The sequence below is a fragment of the Lactuca saligna genome, chromosome 1, assembly GCF_052625555.1.
Source record: "Lactuca saligna cultivar CGN05327 chromosome 1, ASM5262555v1, whole genome shotgun sequence".
In the NCBI taxonomy this organism is placed as follows: domain Eukaryota; kingdom Viridiplantae; phylum Streptophyta; class Magnoliopsida; order Asterales; family Asteraceae; genus Lactuca; species Lactuca saligna.
The window spans coordinates 86092518-86111507 of record NC_136417.1 but is presented as its reverse complement, the minus strand read 5'-3'; the positions used below and the strand labels follow the sequence as shown (position 1 = coordinate 86111507).

Here is an 18990-nt window from a genome sequence, read left to right as displayed (position 1 = left end):
CATAATATAAGCACAATATCTTAACTCATCATAAGTAAATGAAGGAATACATACCATTCACAACATCGGGCACTGCACATACCTCCTCTGCTGTCAACTGGAAGGCTCTCCAACAAGCCTTCGCTGGCCAAATATCGGTAGCTCGTATGGAAGCAGGGGCGGATCCCTGTGGTGCTCTCTGCACTGACCCCTGCAGCTGTGGACACTTGGCCTTCCGGTGGTCGGTCTGGTTGTAGTGAAAGCAAACTGCAAATCTCTTAGGGTAATCCTTAGCCATGTGCCCCTCCTTGCCACATTTCTAGGAAGAACCTGCTTGAAAAATCCCCTCATACTCTTTCCGCACTTAACACAAGTGCGCCCCCTTTGGTTCCCTTGTCTCGAATCGGTGAGCTTTGCCCGCCTGGCTGCTAGCTGGGACTGAGTCGGTCACCGATCTCTCCCTTGAGACTCCGCCTCTTCCCTGGCCTGAGTCTCGAGCTCGATATCCCTTTTCCGAGCTTTCGCCTGGAGCTCGGCAAATGTCTGGTATGTCAAGTTCACCACAAGCTCTCGGATGTCCCTCCTCAGTATGCTCATATACCGACTCATGCGTGCCTGCTCAGAAGATACATGCTCAGGGCAAAACATCGCCTTCTTGTGAAACATCCTGGTAATCGTAGTAACAGACTGAGTACTCTTCTTGAGGGTCAAGAACTCCTGGGCCAACCATTCCCTTTCCACCGAGGGAGCGTACTCATCATGAAACATAGCGATGGACCTCTCTCAGGTCAACGCGGTAAGCTCTGCAGCAGTGAAATCCGACATCACGAACCATACCCTCAGATGCTCTGGACATGAACTCTCGGTACAGCAACGAGTCACCCCTTGTGGTCTGGCAGTAGCGACGGCCGCGGTGGCATCATCAACAACATCATCAGTAAGAGCAGCGTACCGCTCATCAAAGGTCTCAATCAACATGGTCTTGATAGACCTAAACATCTCCGGTATCTCAACATGGATGGCCACAACCACCTCCTCATGAATCATCCTACGAATCTCCTCATCGCTGACACCGATGCTCTCTGGAGTGTGGCGCATACTCACCATGATGTCTCTAAAACACAACACACACAAAAAAAATCAGAGACCCGCTTGAGTATCCTCTCACTAAATCACTCAACCCTACTTGTTCCTTAGTACCATAAGGACTCTTACTTGGGCTGCTCACTGATCCGGTGTTTCCAATAGTGCGGGCCCTATACTACCTTTCGCAACGCATCAACTTTCACCCCAAGTCCTCCTCCTAGGATCCCGGATCACACGTACTCTATATCTTGCTACACACAGGCTAATTTCCATTAGGCCACTCATAGGCTCCTCACTGCTACCTAATCGCTCTCAAAGTATCTCATATTAGCAATAACCTCCTAGGCTAAGGCATCGCAAATCAGGCCACTCTAGTCCTAGATATGAATACCTAGCCTACTCTAGCATTCATAACATATCAAATAATATCTCATAGCACATAATGTAAAGGTATTTTGGGAAATCACCGTTCGGGAGCTGGCTGATCGTACACACTGCTTCTTTCTGCTTTTCTCAAAGTCTTTTAATCTTTAGAAAATTTGTTCCTTTTTATGAAAAACATTCTCAAATCTTCAGTTTGAGTTCAAACATGCCCGGAAGTGCATCCGAATCCCTCAAACCAAGGCTTTGATATCAACTTGTAACGACGTGAAAAGTTACAACAATTTTTCATTTTTCAAACAACAGAAAACTGATTTAATATTCTCAAATCTCATGTTCAAATGATGTCATCATAATAAAACATATCCCAAGATCACAAAATACAATCCTCTGTCAGTGTGTATGGATCATACCGGCGCCTTCCTGCGATCCTCGCTAGTACCTGAAACACATAACACATAACACTGTAAGCATAAATGCTTAGTGAGTTCCCCAAAATACCACATAAAACACATATTATCCACTCGAGGCTGTAACTCTGTATGACCCTCTAGTCAAAGTGTCTCAGTGGGACCCTCCAGTCCCATAACTTTGTGGACCCTCTGGTCCTAAGTTTGTGGACCTTCCGGTCCTAACTTTGTAAACTCTGAATCATACATAGCACAAATCACATAGAAATCACATCATACAAAAAGCATAAAAGATAATCTATCACATAACTCTAATTACCACTCTAGGTAACGTATATTTAGAAGACTCACCTCGGGAAATCTCGGAAACTCTCGAACTCGAAATTCTGATCAAGCCTCCGCCTAATCACATAAAGTATTTTACTTCTAATTAACCATGATTCTCAAAAACTAGACTAGACCCTTTCTATAATCTCTCAGAAGGGGGAAAAGACCATTTTACCCCTTCAATAGTCCAAATTTCAAAATGTTGACCAAACCTTAAAAGTCAACGAAAGTCAACAGGGGGCAGTACGCGACACGTACCAGCTCTTGTACACAGGGCGTACTCCGGTGATCCAGAATTGGGGTCTCAAACCCTTATGCGGTGCGTTTTGGGATTTACGCCGAGCGTAAGTCCCAGTTTCATGCTCTAATTGATTTTTGGTCTTAAATGGTTAAGACATAAGCTCAAATTCCAGATCATACTATTCTAAGGCCGCTTAATCAACAAAGTCGAAAACTTTAAGCCTTTCCATGGCTGTAAAGGTCTCCAATCACTCTATACACCTTTCCTCTTTCCTCATTAAGCATATAACTCATGAATGACTTAATGTTCATGTCCAAGATTGGAGTTTTATGAACCTACAACAAATATTACACCGGAAAAGGGCAAATCTAAGCTTATGGAGACCCTTTGCTCATAAAGTATCCACCTTGGAACCAGAAAACCTAAAAATGGTTCCATAAAGCACAAATCAACAATGGAAAGGAAAGCTTTGAGCTTTTTACCTCCAAATGAAGCTCCAACCTCTATAGAAGTCGGATCTAAGATTGTCCTCCAATTTCTAGCTCCCACAATGGCCTTCTCTTCTCATTCACCAACACAAAATGGTATTTTCAAGCTTAAGAACACATACACAAGCTTATAACGGGTTTTTGCTCTCTTAGGGTTTCACTCACTGCAATATGGTGGCTGGGGTAAGGGCCTTATCATTCCTTTTATAGCCCTCAAGTCTCATTTAGGGTTTTGCATCTGAGCCAGTTACGCCCAACGTAACTTTGGTATGCCCCGCGTACCAAATTGAGTTTGCATCTAATTTAAGCGCATGAGTACGCGCAACGTACACTTCGGTACTCCCACCGTATTCATTTGCAACATTTTCCTATCAAGGGCTAAACTTGACAACTTGGTAAAGAAGAAGGTTTAAATGGTTGTACCTAAATTTCGGGATGTTACAATGGGAAAAGGTGATATTTTATTTTCTTTGCATATATTAACGGAATAAGTTATGTATTCATTTAGTCAAAAGTAATTAGTTAGAATTGTGGTGCTTCTTAATACATTTGCGTGCATATAAATGTCACTAAAAATGGAATTGAAACGAAGATGTTATGATTGTTTGAAGTTGGAATGGAATATGGGAATCTTGTTACCACGATGTGGTGAGCTGTGCAACCCAAACCCACAAAATTAGGGTTTTGCTTCGTATTTAAAGGCATTGTTCCATATTTTAGGTTATTTTTCAGCCTCCTCCCTTTGCATAGATCGAGTTTCTACTCTCTCCTCTCATCCATTTTTATGTTATGTTTTTTGGCTTTTGAGTGTTGTATTCTCTAAACACATGGCAGTGAAGCTTGATTCTAGAAGATCTCAACCCTCATTCACCTTCTGGACCCTTGTAAGTCGCAAAGTCCTTGCTTTTTGGTATTTTTGTCTTCGGATCTAAGAGTTTTTTTTGAATTTTAGTGCTTTATTTGATGTTTTGGTTGTAGGTTTCCATTTTATTGATTGGATTGGTGTGGAATAATAATATCAGAAAGATAATCTGATGAATAAATGAAGAACATAATATGTTAGTAAATTGTAATTGATAGATAGAGAGATACAACATGATACATGAACAAAACTCATGGATAGGGAGAATCCCCACCCAAAATTCTCTCTACAATCTATATCTATATAGTGAACACATACATCAAATGATAGCTACTTATTCTAAAGCTCTGTATTATCAAAATCCATGTTCAACTCATTCTTTGTTCCTCTTTCATGGCTGTCTCAAGCTGCATCAACAGCTACTTATTCTAAAGCTTTGGATGCAGTTTTGTTTAATCTTGTGACTGATAAGAAGGTTATACTATCAAAGAAACTTTTCTTTCAAATTTTTGATATACCAAATTCTCCGCTATACGTCACTTTTACATTGCCAAAAATTGTTCACATGTTCAATGAAATGGGTCATCAACCCCAGTTGGCAAAGATAAGTGATTTCATGAAGTTAGGACTTCCGAGTGTTTGGAATTTTCTATTCGGCATTTTTCTCAGATGTTTAACTGGAAGAACTGTTGGGTTGGACAAGAGGAGGACGGAAGTTTATGCGATGGTCGCAGGTTTATACTATGATCTTCAGGTTGATTATTCTACTCAATTATGGAAGGAGTTCTTGAAGAGTATAGAGAACACGAATGCTCTTCATGGCATTTTGTGTGCTCGATATTAGAGTTTGATTTTGAAATATTTTTATGAGAAGGAAGGGATTTTGGTTCCGACAGATGAAGAAAAGTATGTCTTTCATGTTTATAGTTCTCTGAAGGATGCAACTGATGATACTGATGAACTTCCAATTGTTTCTCGCATTCCTGATGCTATGCTGAAAAGAGTTGATCCCACCAACACAGTTCTAATCACTTACTTACAAACCATCGATACTTCTGTTGAAACCGTGGTTCTTTTGGCTATAGAAGAAGAAAAGAAGACTAAATGTTCAAAGAAGGTTGCTGCTGAATCTTCTGAGAAATCTGTGAAAAAATCTAAATCCACAAAGAGTCCGAAGAAATTACCAACTACAGAAGCCGAGCCAATCCAACCAGAAGTTGTTGTTGATACACCATCGAATCAAAAGGAAATCATTCTTTCGAAGACTGGTGTTTTTTTTTGAAGAGTTAAGATGATGTCAAAACATAAGAGGCGATCAGCTTTAACGAATGTTGTTCGCAAACCACAAGTTTCGCATCAAGGAGTTATCTTTCGTGATATTCCTGCCCCTGCTTCACCATCTTCTAAGAAGAGAAGAGCAACTGATATGGCTAAACACATATCGAATAAGAAGAAGAAGAGTAGGGTGATTATTTCATCATAGTCTACTACTGATGAAAATGAAATAATTCCAGAACACCGGAAACTGATCTTCAGAAAGATTCTTCTCATATTGCATCAACTGTTGTAATACCACCCGAAGTTTCGGTTGCCAAGATAGTTTTTGTGGAGGCATGAACTTCTGACATTTTTGTAAACATATCTGATATGGATGCAAATGTCACAATGGGTGAGGATGCTTCGCACACTGGAGACAAAGGTAAACCTTCGGATGTTACCCCAGATAATATTATTTCTTTACCTCCACAGCTCACACTTGTGATTCCTTCTACATCCACAATTGATTCTCCTACCTTTGAAAACATCATCAAGCAACCAATCACATCTCTTTTTTCTTCACAATCCACTGATCCATGTACCACCACTTCACCAATTCAAGATTCTTCTTTCATGGAAACTGAACATGAGTCCGAAGGTTTTGGAGAGACATTTGAAAATCTAGAATTTGATGAAGAAGAGACTGACTTCCCAGATCACATGCTCATGAAAATGAAACATTTCAAGATATTGAATACAAACTCAATTCAATTCTTCAGTCTCAGGCTGCTCTTGGGGGAGGCAATTCAGTGACCAGTCTCAGGCTTAGATGGAATAGTATCTCCATATTCTTCATTTATTTTTGCTCCAAGTGCTTGTGTGCATTTAATAAATATATAGTTATATACCTCATATCCTGGTATAGAACCAGAAACGCAAACACGACATTCACTAGAAAAATGCCAAACTGAAAAAAAGGATAAGATAAATCTTCTTTTAACTTGAGGTTTATAAGGAATTTTTATAAATTTGTAATGAATATACAAGCTACATACAAGAACTTATGGTTTATGTGGAAAGTATTCTAGAAATGATGTTGAATACGAAATGTCTATTCATTTAAAAAATTTTAATCAATTGAAATTGTAAATGAAAAAATATAAAAAGAAATTAAATTTACTAAACATAAAACCTAACATACCTCCCAATTTGGGGCATCTGATACTTGAGAGATTGACTCTTCTTTCAGCAGCTGGACTCCCGAATGGTAGTGAATCATTAGCAACAACAATGAGATAGTTTAAAGACAAACCTTTCTAGTGAAGTTATCTGATATGGCCTTGGAATTAGTAGTTGCAGGAACATAGTTTGTCCAAAGCCTCAACTTAGTCTTCTTTGCTAGAAGGTTTGCAGCTTTTAACTTCCTCCTGGCTTCATCTTCCATAATACACGCACTCCACTCAACATATTTTGCATATCCCTAATTAAAAAAACAATATTTTATAAAAAAAGTTGTAAGAAAGTAGGTTGTCATTTTAAAACATAACATACGATTTTAATAAGCTCCATTGCCAGATCCTTTGCTGATTCTCCATCAGAGTAATATAAAGAACCAATCAGATTGCTAAACTTGTCAACGCCCTCAAGAACAATCCATACATGTTCAATAATAAACATTGAAATAATCAAATTCAATGTCTTTTATGTCAACTTAATAAGGGGAAATTGCAAGAAATAGAGAAAATAAGATATTACTCACATCTCTGTTTTGAACACGGATCTCGGTAAAATGTTTAGCTTCCCTCCCATAAGGACCAGGGGACACTTCATTGAAGCCTGATGAGGCTAAGATTCTTTCGGTTGATGTTAAGGGCCTACGTGATTCTGAATTATTATTTTCTCCATTTGTCTCTTCGGATGGGACCTCAATTGGTATTGTAGGTTCTCGTGTTGTACTTCTCCCCATTGATGGTGCCTAGTAAACAATTAGATAAATTAGAATTAAATATATAATTAAATTGATTAATAATGAAAATATGTAATTTTATAAAATAAACTTTAATTAAATACAAATATATCGTTAAATAGATATTTATAATTTAAAAAGATATCTGCAGAAAAGGATGCATGTGGTACCTAGATTTTAGCAACAAATACTTGGACAATCTGAAAATCTGGAAGCAAATAAACACGAAGTGAACTTCCATCACGAACTTTTTCTACAGTGGCTTCCATGGCTAAGAGGCCCATGGCATCAAGATTGTTGGGATCGCCAATCGCAGATTGAGGAAAGTTCCTGATTGCTCCCTCCACAGCACCCGGTGAGTAAAAGCCAACAACAAAATGACACATCATCAACATGCAACAATACAACGAAAACCAGAAAGACAAAATATAATATTAGTACAAATTTATAGAAAAAAGGTAGGAGATAAATATTTCAGAAACTATTTTTTTGCAAATTAAAATACCTGAAGAAGGATCTGTGTCATGCTCCAATGAAAACCAGACATAACAACAACAAGCATGATAAATATAAAACCCCAAAATTCAAATGGAGTCTCTTTTGCAACTGCAAAAGTATATATATATATATATATATATATATATATATATATATATATATATATATATATATATATATATATATATATATATATATATATATATATATATATATATATATAAGCAATCTACAAAACATAATACGAACTTGTACAATGGATTATTATTTATTATACCTGTTAATAAAACCCCGATAGATATTATTAAAATAATGCCTAAAAGTTTGACACTTGAAGTCTCCAACCTACACAGTAAATCACAACAGATACTATTAAAATAATGCCTAAAATAAGAACTTGTTCAAAAATAAGAGAACCCTAAATTGAAGTAAATAATATAGGAGATGCGGATTTCCACTGCAAACAAAGAAAAAGATTTAAATTTAACAAAAAAGGTAACTTTGACTAATATGAAAGGTGAGAGTTGACCAACCATGGTGTCAAATGTAACAGAGATGAAAACAAGGGATGCATTACTGAAGTTGATATCCAGAGCTGTTGCAAGAGACGTGGGTACAACTGTGAAATTCAAACTCCATCTGTAGCATTAGTTATTATTTATTAGAAAAGTTAATAAAAAGTAACAACATGTATGAAGAACAGTAATTACTAACTAACCCTATCCCATAAACCAACTCCTTGTTATCTGGCTTGTTCTTGAAGGCGTAGGATAAAAAAGTTTGAAGTAATCATCAAAATCAACCTTCATTATTACTAAAGAATGAGTGTTTAAGATGAGTAGGTTAAAAAGACTTATTACTAAAGAATGAATTTGATTGCTTACCATATAATATTTTTGCACTTTGTTGAGCCTTACATCAATATGTTTAGTAAATTACCTGCAGAGTAATTTGGTATTGAGTGTTTAAGATTATTAAGATAAAAACACTTATTACTAAAGAATAAATTTGATTGCTTACCATATAATATCATCATCATGTGAGAGCAGTACCTACCATGACTGGCCTTACGCGTTTAGGAACTTTTCTTATGTACTCAAATATATAATAAAGCAAAGATGCTAAATATGTATAATAGTCATTGTATGTATGCATGTATGTATGTAGGTATGTATGTACCTCTTTGCTCCTCTCATGACCCACAAGATGACCATCCTTGCAAGTAGAAATAGTTTTTGTGCAAGTTTTCTTGAATGAGATACATGCAGCATAAACATGAGCATCATGATTCATGATGATACTCAACTTTGTGTTATAAAAAAAGGTAATACATATGGTGTCCATTTAACACACCTTTCATGATATTTATACTTCTCCATAGGTGGATCGGGTGTTTGAAAGTAAGATATTGTTGATTCATAACGTTTCCCAGTTGAAAGCATGTTTCCTAATTTCAAAGGCTTTGTGGAAGCAAGCCCACTGCTTGTTGCAATTGATAAAACTGAGTACCATCTGCCATTTGTATTCCTCTCTCCACTCTGTTCATGTCAAGTATATCAAGATAGATGTAATTTAGCATAATACAAAAAGTTCAAACCCTGGATAAGATAAACACACAAAAAATTCATAGGACCATAACATATTCTCGAATTTATGCTCAAAATATTAAATGTGAGTATATGTGTGAGGTGCTATGTGTGGCTGCTAACAATGTATCAGAATGGGATCGAGAATCAGAAAAGTATGGGGAAGGATATCGCACTTATGAAATAAATCAAGAAGAATTAAAATAAGGGAGAAGGAACAAAGCATACCTAAGATCCTTAGAGAGTAGAAGTGAGGATCGTGGAATGAGGAGGAAATCGTCATTGAAACTTGCATAATTTTTCAGTTCGGGTTTTACACGGGAGAAGATGAGAGGATCCAAAATTGAAATCAAAGTTATGAATAGAGGAGAAATTAAAGAAATAGAAGAATGAAAACATTAGGAAGAGAGAAAAACCAAAGCATATCTTAGCCGGGCTAGGGTGTGGAAATTTGAGCAGCCTCCGACGAGGTCACATGAGCCCGAGGTCGCCGATGGAAAATACCCCTAAGGTCGTTGGAGGAAAATCACACTTAGAGGATTTTGAGTACAGCTTCCTTGCCCGTAATGTTTCTAGAACTTGTCTCAACTGCCGACTATGTTCTTCCTTGCTTCGTGAATAGATAAGTATATCATCTATGAATACTATCACAAATTTGTCTAGAAAAGGACAACACAACCGATTCATTAAGTCCATGAACACAGCGGGTGTATTTTTCAGACCGAAGGGTATCACTACAAACTCGTAGTGACCGTAACAAATTCGGAATACTGTCTTGGGAATATCATTCTCTTGGACTTGATCTCAGGTCTATCTTTGAAAAGTAGCTCACTCCTTGGAGTTGGTCGAACAAATCGTCTATTCTGGATAGAGGGTAGCGATTCTTAATGGTGAGCTTGTTTAGTTCACGGTAGTTTATGCACATTCGGAAAGACCCATCCTGTTTCTTCACGAACAAGACCGGTGCTCCCCAGGGTGAGGAGCTTGGTTTGATGAATCCCTTACTGAGCAGTTCGTTTAGTTGGCTGGGTAATTCCTGCATCTCTGTTGGTGCTAGACGATACGAGCATTTGGCTACAAGGGTAGCTCCTGGAATCAAATTGATTCGGAACTCGACTTGGCGTTTAGGGGGGGGGGGGGGGTCTCCTCGAAGATCTTCGGGGAAGATATCAGGAAAGTTGCAGATTTTGGGGATGCTCTCGAGGTCTTTAACTTCTTGTATTTCATTAACCAAATGAGCTTGGAATGTGTGACAGCTCTCGACTTGGCCTTTAATGCACGAAATGATGCGAAGGTTCATACTGAGTTTGTTGCCACAGATAACGAGGGCTTCGCCATTTGGTAGATTGAGGTGTATGGATTTTTTTAACAAAGGATTTCAACACGATGCGGACTTAACCAATCCATGTTGATGATGACATCGAAGGTTTTTATGGAGACTGGCATAAGGTCAAATTGGAAAGGAATAGTCAATTCGAGTTAGGGTACAACCTATGAATAAGCTGTTAGTGCTCTCTTTCTTCCCGTTAGCCATTTGGATAGTGAATGTTTCGTTTAGTGGTTGGGAATTTCATTTTAGTAAATGTTTGAATTTATGACTAACAAAACTCCTCTCCGCACCACAATCAAAGAGAATGCATGCAACAGAGTTGGCGATGAATAACGTACGTCTGACTACGGTGGGATCTGCTACTTCCTCCTCATGGACCGTGGCTTGCACTCTCCCTGTTTTGCCAGCTGCTCTTGCCTTAGGTAAATTCCTCTTTTAGTTCCCGGTTTCACCACACCCATAGCTGGCCTGGCCTATTCTAGCTACGGGGGTCCGACCATTAGGTTGTGTAGGTGTCTTACATAAATGGACTATATGCCCCTTCATGTTGCAACTAGTTCATTGCAACTCCCGACAAGTTTCGTGGTGATGGAAATTGCATTTGTCGCACCTCGGGAGAATTCTAGCATATCGGCTGGTAAGTGCTTGATTAGTGGGAACAGTAGCAGGAATGGTAGCAGTATGGACCGCCACAGTTTTCTGTTTCTTTGAGGGCTCTTGCGAACTTTGACCCTTTCGTTTGTTCTAGAATTTCTTTTTTACTGCCACTCTCCTTGGGTTGTTCAGGAATAACTGTCACGGAGTCTTGGCAATCTCCATGATCTATCAGCATCTGTGCCAGATGTTTGGCACTGTCAAAAGTAAGTGGGTGGGCAGCTAGGACATTTCCTTATGTCGGGGGCGTCAATCCCCATATGTTCCTTTCCATCTTCTTGATCTCCATGGTAACCATCCTGGGACACCGAAGAGCCAGGTCACTGAATCTAGTGATGTAAGCGGCGATATCAGAGCCCTTCATCTTCATACTCCAGAGCTCTTGCTCTAGTTTTTTCATCTTGCCACTCGGCCAGTATTCCGCTAACATTAGTTCTTTCAGATCATACCAACTCATAGCATTGGTTAGTCGGAGAGTAAGGACTTGACTTGGTTGTTCCACCAAGTAAGAGCTTTGTCTGTGAACATGAAAGCAACAAACTTCAATTTGCTAGACTCATGACACACATAGATATCGAATATTGATTCGGACTTCTCAAACCAACGCGTTAAGGCTATGACACTTCTAGTACCATCAAAGGATCGAGGGTTGGCATTGGTGAAATCCTTGTATGAAGACTCTGTCGGGTGTCCATGATTATCTTCCTGATTAGAAGGGTGGGCGCCACTACCGACCCCGCTAGTGCCACTCGCGTTTATTTGTGTCATGGTTGCTGCAATTGCAACAGTTACTGCTGCTTGGAACACAGCAGGGTTATACTGAGGAGGTGGTGGCGGTGGTGGATTGATATTCTTTCTGTTGGACTTCTTTCGAGGCATCTTTCTCTATATTGATTTAAGAGAAAATGATGATAATTCCTGTATAGTAGTTATGAGTCAAGTGATATTGGACAAGGTATATCTTATCCTAACAGTTATAGTGTTCTATTAAGTGATTTATAGTGGAAGTCTACTAATACAAGTAAACAATCGCCATGAAATTTAGAGCAACACTTCGAATGAATTTGTATAATGTGGTTTGTGCGTGATCCCCCTAGAATCACATGGCATACATAAATTATATATAACTAAAACTTAATAGACCTTCAACTAACTGATCCTACTCTAAGTCCACAACCAATAAAGTAACAAGAAGTAAAGCTAAATCACCTATTCCAAGTTTATAAAATCTTATTTATATATAACTTATATGTATACACTTAGCAATTATAGATCTCTCAGCAAGGGTTCTTTTTTTTCACATGTTTGGCTCCAATATTGTAGTGCTATAAAATACTCCTATAGTTTTTTATTTGTATGTTCGGTTCTAGTATTTTCTTTGTATAGTGCTTTGGGAAGTTTTAGACTTATTGCAACACCACAATCACTCCCAAAAACATGTTGGTCGTATCTCAAATAAATATCGTTGACCAGACTATATTTATCCTAAATATGATTACAGAACTATCAAAGTTTAATCGTAATGTCCAACCTCTAAATACTTTTGTTTTGTTCTTCTTGTGATACTGTTTTTTGTATGTATGTATACTTGTATACTTCTTATAAAATACTTATATTTTAAAAGTATACTTTTAGTTCAGAGCGTTTCAGCCCCATAGTGTTTATAGTCGTATTTCATGTAAGGTTTTATATACTTAGTTCACTATAAACAATGCTCCGATACCAATCTGTCGCACCCCTAAACCGGAATGGTGGAAACATTCGGGGGCGGAGGACGTCATGTACAATATCACAATAATTGTATAATAGTTATCAAAGCAAGCACAACCATTACATTGGTAAGTAAAGTATTTACATATGTTCGACACATAGTTTGTATGACATCAAAATGTATAACAAAATTATAAAAGAGGCGACTCTAAAAGCTCCGTCTTCTCAAAAGTTGCGGGTTTACCCATATTACCGATTCCCTAAGAATACAAGTGATTTTGAAGGTGTATCAAAATTTAAGTTGGTCAGTTCATAAGTATGTTTTTGTGATGGAAAATGCTTGTCTTTGTAACTTGAAAATGTTATAGTGTATCTCCAGAAAATCCAATATTTTCGTTAGTGAATGTAATGTAGTATTGTAAATAGATAGGCTATGTAGGTTCCCTGTAAATGAATACAGTATTAGTGTACTCAATACTAGAAAGTAGTATAATATAAATGTATTTGTATGAAAACCTTTGTATGAATGTCTGGATGACACCAGCTGTAATGTAAAGTAGTGTACTGTAATAGTGTTGGTATGAAAACCTTTGCATGATTGCCTGATTACTACCAACTGTAGTGTAAGTAGTGTATTGTAGTTTCATTATTTAAAATAAAACCCTTGAAGTAGTGTTAATCCCGTAAACAAATGTTTTAGTTAATACTTTTGTGAGTTTCATATAACCATGCTAAACTGACTAGTGGCCTCTATGGCGTTCTTCAAGCGTTGGAATATTATGACGACTGTTATCCCAGGCCTGCTAGCCTAACTGTAGCTAACAGTTTAGGTGTGGGATTGTCATTCATGTATAGATCTATACACAAAGTCACACTCTCTATCCAGGATACTCAGGCTATAACTTATAGGACTTAGACCTATACCCCGATGGGTACAACTGAAGTTGAGCCTCACAACCATGTATTTACTAGTTTACGTGTAGTGTATTAGTGTCCTTTTGTACTTGAAATTCTATGTATTACCTTGTAGTGGTGTACTTTGTAATGTAAATAATTATACTTAAATAATTATTTAATATCGTATCATTGAATTAATGTATTAGAGTAGTGTTCCATAAACTATACCAACTATAGTTTATATACTTGTTTCTGATTAGTGTTCTTGGATTTGTAAAATAGAGTACTGTTTCCCGAACTATACCTATTATAGTTTGAATGTATGTTCTTGTACTTAGTAAAATAGTGTTGTAGCTCACAAACTATACCAACTATAGTTTAAATGTAATGTTCTATAAGTACTAAAAAACATTTGCAATTTAATTGTATGGCATAAAAATACCCTTATGCTCGACATGTTACAAAAGAGTTAAAATATATAAATAGTTTACTATGAAATGTAATACTCGTTTTGAATCAATTGCAAAGGTTTTGAAATTCTTTGAAATCGTTTGTATAAAAACACAAAAGTCATTGTGTTTTACTTGTATTCCCCCCTCCCCCTAAAAACATTGAAAATAGTAAAAATGTAAGGGTATGAACTCACCTCATATTTGCCTTCTTGTTTAAATATCGAGCTGTAGAAATGATCCTCAGACTAGTATACGCGCGGATAACGTTATCCTAAAAACAATTATATTCGACATCCTATTTAAATTAATGAGATATTAATTTATATAATATGTTAAATATTAAATTAAATAATAATTAGAGTGTTCGACAAGACTTTAATTATTTAAGGAATACATACAAATTAATTGGAATTATTTGAAGTGTTGAAAAGGGGTTTTTGGTTGAACAAATGGAGTTTTCGGTTGCACAATGGAGTTTTCGGTTGGATGTTGATAATTGCTTGAAGGTTTAAAGATTTGGATGAATGTTCTTGGTGTTCTAGGTGTTAATAAGAAGATCTGGGCGAAATCACTTGAAGATTGAGAGAGTTTTTGGATGAATTTCGAGAGCAAAATGGGTGGGAAAAGAATTGAGTGATCTGTTATAAATATATATTAAGGGATTTCTATTACCTTCTTTGTTAATTTAACCTTATTAAATTAACAACTCAATAATTTTGACTTTTAATTTATCAAGTTTGATTTTTATTGACTTTGGGTTAACTTTTTTTTTTTTATTGGAAATAACGGGTTGTTACATTGGTCTTTAAAGGAAATAAGAAGACTAGAATTGCTGATTCGGTATCCAAATTTCAGTATCCCGTTTCCATTTCAGTTTTCCATCTAAAAAAGAAGAAGAGTAAAAGCTTTAATAGTTGGGTCGCAAAAGAAAAAGAATTAAAAGTTGAGGTCGCCGGAGAAAAGGATAAGTATATAAAAATTATCATTTGAAGTTATGGGAAATAAGAAGAGATGGCAGCAATGAAGAAGTCTTGAAACCCTTCAATCTTGATTTAAAATAAATTATATGTATATAAATTAACACTATTATATTAATCAGTATGTTTGCCACTCATAAATAGTCACACCATTTTTGTGAGACGGTGTTCATTCTCAAATTTTGGCGTTGAAGATAGCGGTCAATTAATCACTATTGTGAAGGTCAATATATATCTTTGAATAATGGTTTTCATACTAGATATAAATGAAGGGCATTATTGTTAACTTCTTTAAAAATCTTGGGATATATAAAAAAGAGACATGGAAATATCAATTCCCAACCTATAAGCCTGCTAAATGAGTAAAATGAAAAGGTCATCCGATATATAATTACTTTAGCGGAAAAAGAAACATTTTTTTTTTTGAAAAACTTAGAATTAGACTGTAATATTGGTGGATTTTATGGTAAGAACTCCATTAAAAGCCCAACCAACTTAACTTTTTATCTAAAACGTAAGTTTTCAAATCATTCAAAAAACCCAACGAAATATATACATATTTTTAAAAGCCCAACAAACTTAACTTTTCAAGTTTCCAAACCATTCTAAAGTCATTCAAAAAACCCAACGAATTGTTTTGGAAATTTCGTTGGACTTTTAACCCAACAAACTTAAACCCAAAACAAAGTATATAATATTTTTTATCAAAAACATTAATGTTTTTATAGTTAAACTAAATAGTAATGTATTGTATTTGTAAACAAAAACAAAAAGGTGCCTTTAATTTGAACCAAAACAACATCCTTATATTTTTAAACCCGAATAATAACGGTTTTTTTTTTTTTTTTGGAAAGGGAACTTCCCTAACTAGGTTTCCGGGCCAGCTTTCGCGCACCGACTAATCCCCCGCTGCAAACATAAAGCTTTGTCTCATGCCCTGGAGTCACTGCAGGCGAACCTCCATGGCCACAAGGGCTGAGTGTTGCCAGGATTTGAACATCGGTCAATAGGTTATCCACCATATCTTCCACCTGCCTTACCAAGTCACCACAACCCAAGTGGTTGTATTTTTATTTTTAATACATAACAACAATTTATTTTATTTTTAACCAAAACAAAAAACATAAATTACAAATATAATTTCAAGGTAATTGCTTATTTTTTGGAGCATGAGATGATCTGGAAAAGAAAAGAAGGTATTTACAGCCAGTCGGTTATTGCTCGTGTTACTGTGCCGATACACACTATTAGAAATTCACTACTTTTATCGTGCTGATCAATTAATCACTATTGTGCAGGTCCATATATATCTTTGAATAATGGTTTTCATACTAAATATAAATGAGGGCATTATCGTCAACTTCATTAAAAATCTTTGGATATATAAAAAAGAGACGTGGAAATATAAATTCCTAACCTATAAGCTGCTAAATGAGTAAAATTAAAAGATCATCCGATATATAATGACTTTAGCGAAAAAAGATACATTTTTTTTGGAAAACTTAGAATTAGACTGTAACATTGGTGGATTTTACGGTAAGAACTCCATTAAAAGCCCAACCAACTTAACTTTTTATCTAAACCGTAAGTTTTCAAACCATTCAATAAAAAACCCAACGAAATATATACATATTTTTAAAAGCCCAACAAACTTAACCTTTCAAGATTCCAAACCATTCTAAAGCCATTCAAAAAACCCAACGAATGATTTGGAAATTTCGTTGGACTTTTAACATAACGAACTTAAACCCAAAACAAAGTATATACATATTTTTTTATGGGAAACATTAATGTTTTTATAGTTAAACTAAATAGTAATGTATTGTATTCTTAAACAAAAACAAAAAGGTGCCTTTAATTTGAACAAAAACAACATCCTTATATTTTTAAACCCGAGTATTAACGTATTTTTATTTTTAATACATAACAACAATTTATTTTATTTTTAACCAAAAACAAAAAACATAAATTACAGATATAATTTCAAGGTAATTGCCTATATTTTTGAGCAGGAGATAATTTGAAAAAAAAAAGAAGAAGGTATTTACAGCCACTCGGTTATAGCTCGTTTTATTGTGCCGATACACACTACTAGAAATTCGCTACTTTTATCCTGCTCATCAATTAATCACTATTGTGCAAGGTCCATATATGTCTTTGAATAATGGTTTTCATACTAAATATAAATGAAGGGCATTATCGTCAACTTCATTAAAAATCTTTGGATATATAAAAAAGAGACGTGGAAATATAAATTCCCAACCTATAATCCTGCTAAATGAGTAAAATTAAAAGGTCATCCGATATATAATGACTTTAGCAGAAAAAGATACATTTTTTTTGGAAAACTTAGAATTAGACTGTAACATTGGTGGATTTTATGGTAAGAACTCCATTAAAAGCCCAACCAACTTAACTTTTTATCTAAACCGTAAGTTTTCAAACCATTCAATAAAAAACCCAACGAAATATATACATATTTTTAAAAGCCCAACAAACTTAACCTTTCAAGATTCCAAACCATTCTAAAGCTACTCAAAAAACCCAACGAATGGTTTGGAAATTTCGTTGGACTTTACAAAACGAACTTAAACCCAAAACAAAGTATATATATATTTTATTATCGAAAACATTAATGATTTTATAGTTAAACTAAAGAGTAATATATTGTATTTTTAAACAAAAACAAAAAGGTGCCTTTAATTTGAACCAAAACAACATCCTTATATTTTAAAACCCGAATAATAACGTATTTTGATTTTTAATACATAACAACAATTTATTTTATTTTTAACCAAAAACAAAAAACAAAAATTACAGATATAATTTCAAGGTAATTGCCTATTTTTTGGAGCATGAGATGATCTGGAAAAAAAAGAAGGTATTTACAGCCACGTGGTTATTGCTCTTGTTATTGTTCCGATACACAGTACAAGAAATTCACTACTTTTATCCTGCCCATCAGTTAATCACTATTGGGCAGGTCCATATATATCTTTGAATAATGGTTTTCATACTAAATATAAATGAAGGGCATTATCGTCAAGTTCTTTAAAAATCTTTGGATATATAAAAAAGAGACGTGGAAATATAAATTTCCAACCTATAAGCCTGCTAAATGAGTAAAATTAAAAGGTCATCCGATATATAATGACCTTAGCGGAAAAAGAAACATTTTTTTTTGGAAAACTTAGAATTAGACTATAACATTGGTCGATTTTATGGTAAGAACTCCATTAAAAGTCCAACCAACTTAACTTTTTATCTAAAACGTAAGTTTTCAAACCATTCAATAAAAACCCTACGAAATAGATACATATTTTTAAAACCCCAACAAACTTAACCTTTCAGGTTTCCAAACCATTCTAAAGCCATTCAAAAAACCCAAAGAATGTTTAGGAAATTTCGTTGGGATTTTAACCCAATGAACTTAAACCCAAAACAAAGTATATACATATTTTTTATAGAAAACATTAATGTTTTTATAGTTAAACTAAACTGTAATGTATTGTATTTTTAAACAAAAACAAAAAGGTGTCTTTAATTTGAACCAAAACAACAACCTTATATTTTTAAACTCGAATAATAACGTATTGCTATTTTTAATTCATAATAGCAATTTATTTTATTTTTAACCAAAAACAAAAAACATAAATTACAGATATAATTTCAAGGTAATTGCCAATTTTTTGGAGCACGAGATGATCCGGAAAAAAAGAAGGTATTTACAGCCACTCGGTTATTACTCGTGTTATTGTGCCGATACACATTACTAGGAACTCACTACTTTTATTCTGCTCATCAATTAATCACTATTGTGCAGTTATATATATATATATATATATATATATATATATATATATATATATATATATATATATATATATAT

At 35.3% G+C, this 18990-nt stretch overlaps 1 pseudogene; it reads right to left on the bottom strand.

Moving 5' to 3' along the window:
- Window positions 1-6268: 6268 nt before the first annotated feature.
- On the bottom strand, window positions 6269-11944 carry LOC145009409 (ribonuclease TUDOR 1-like; annotated as a pseudogene).
- Between the last annotated feature and the right edge of the window lie 7046 nt (window positions 11945-18990).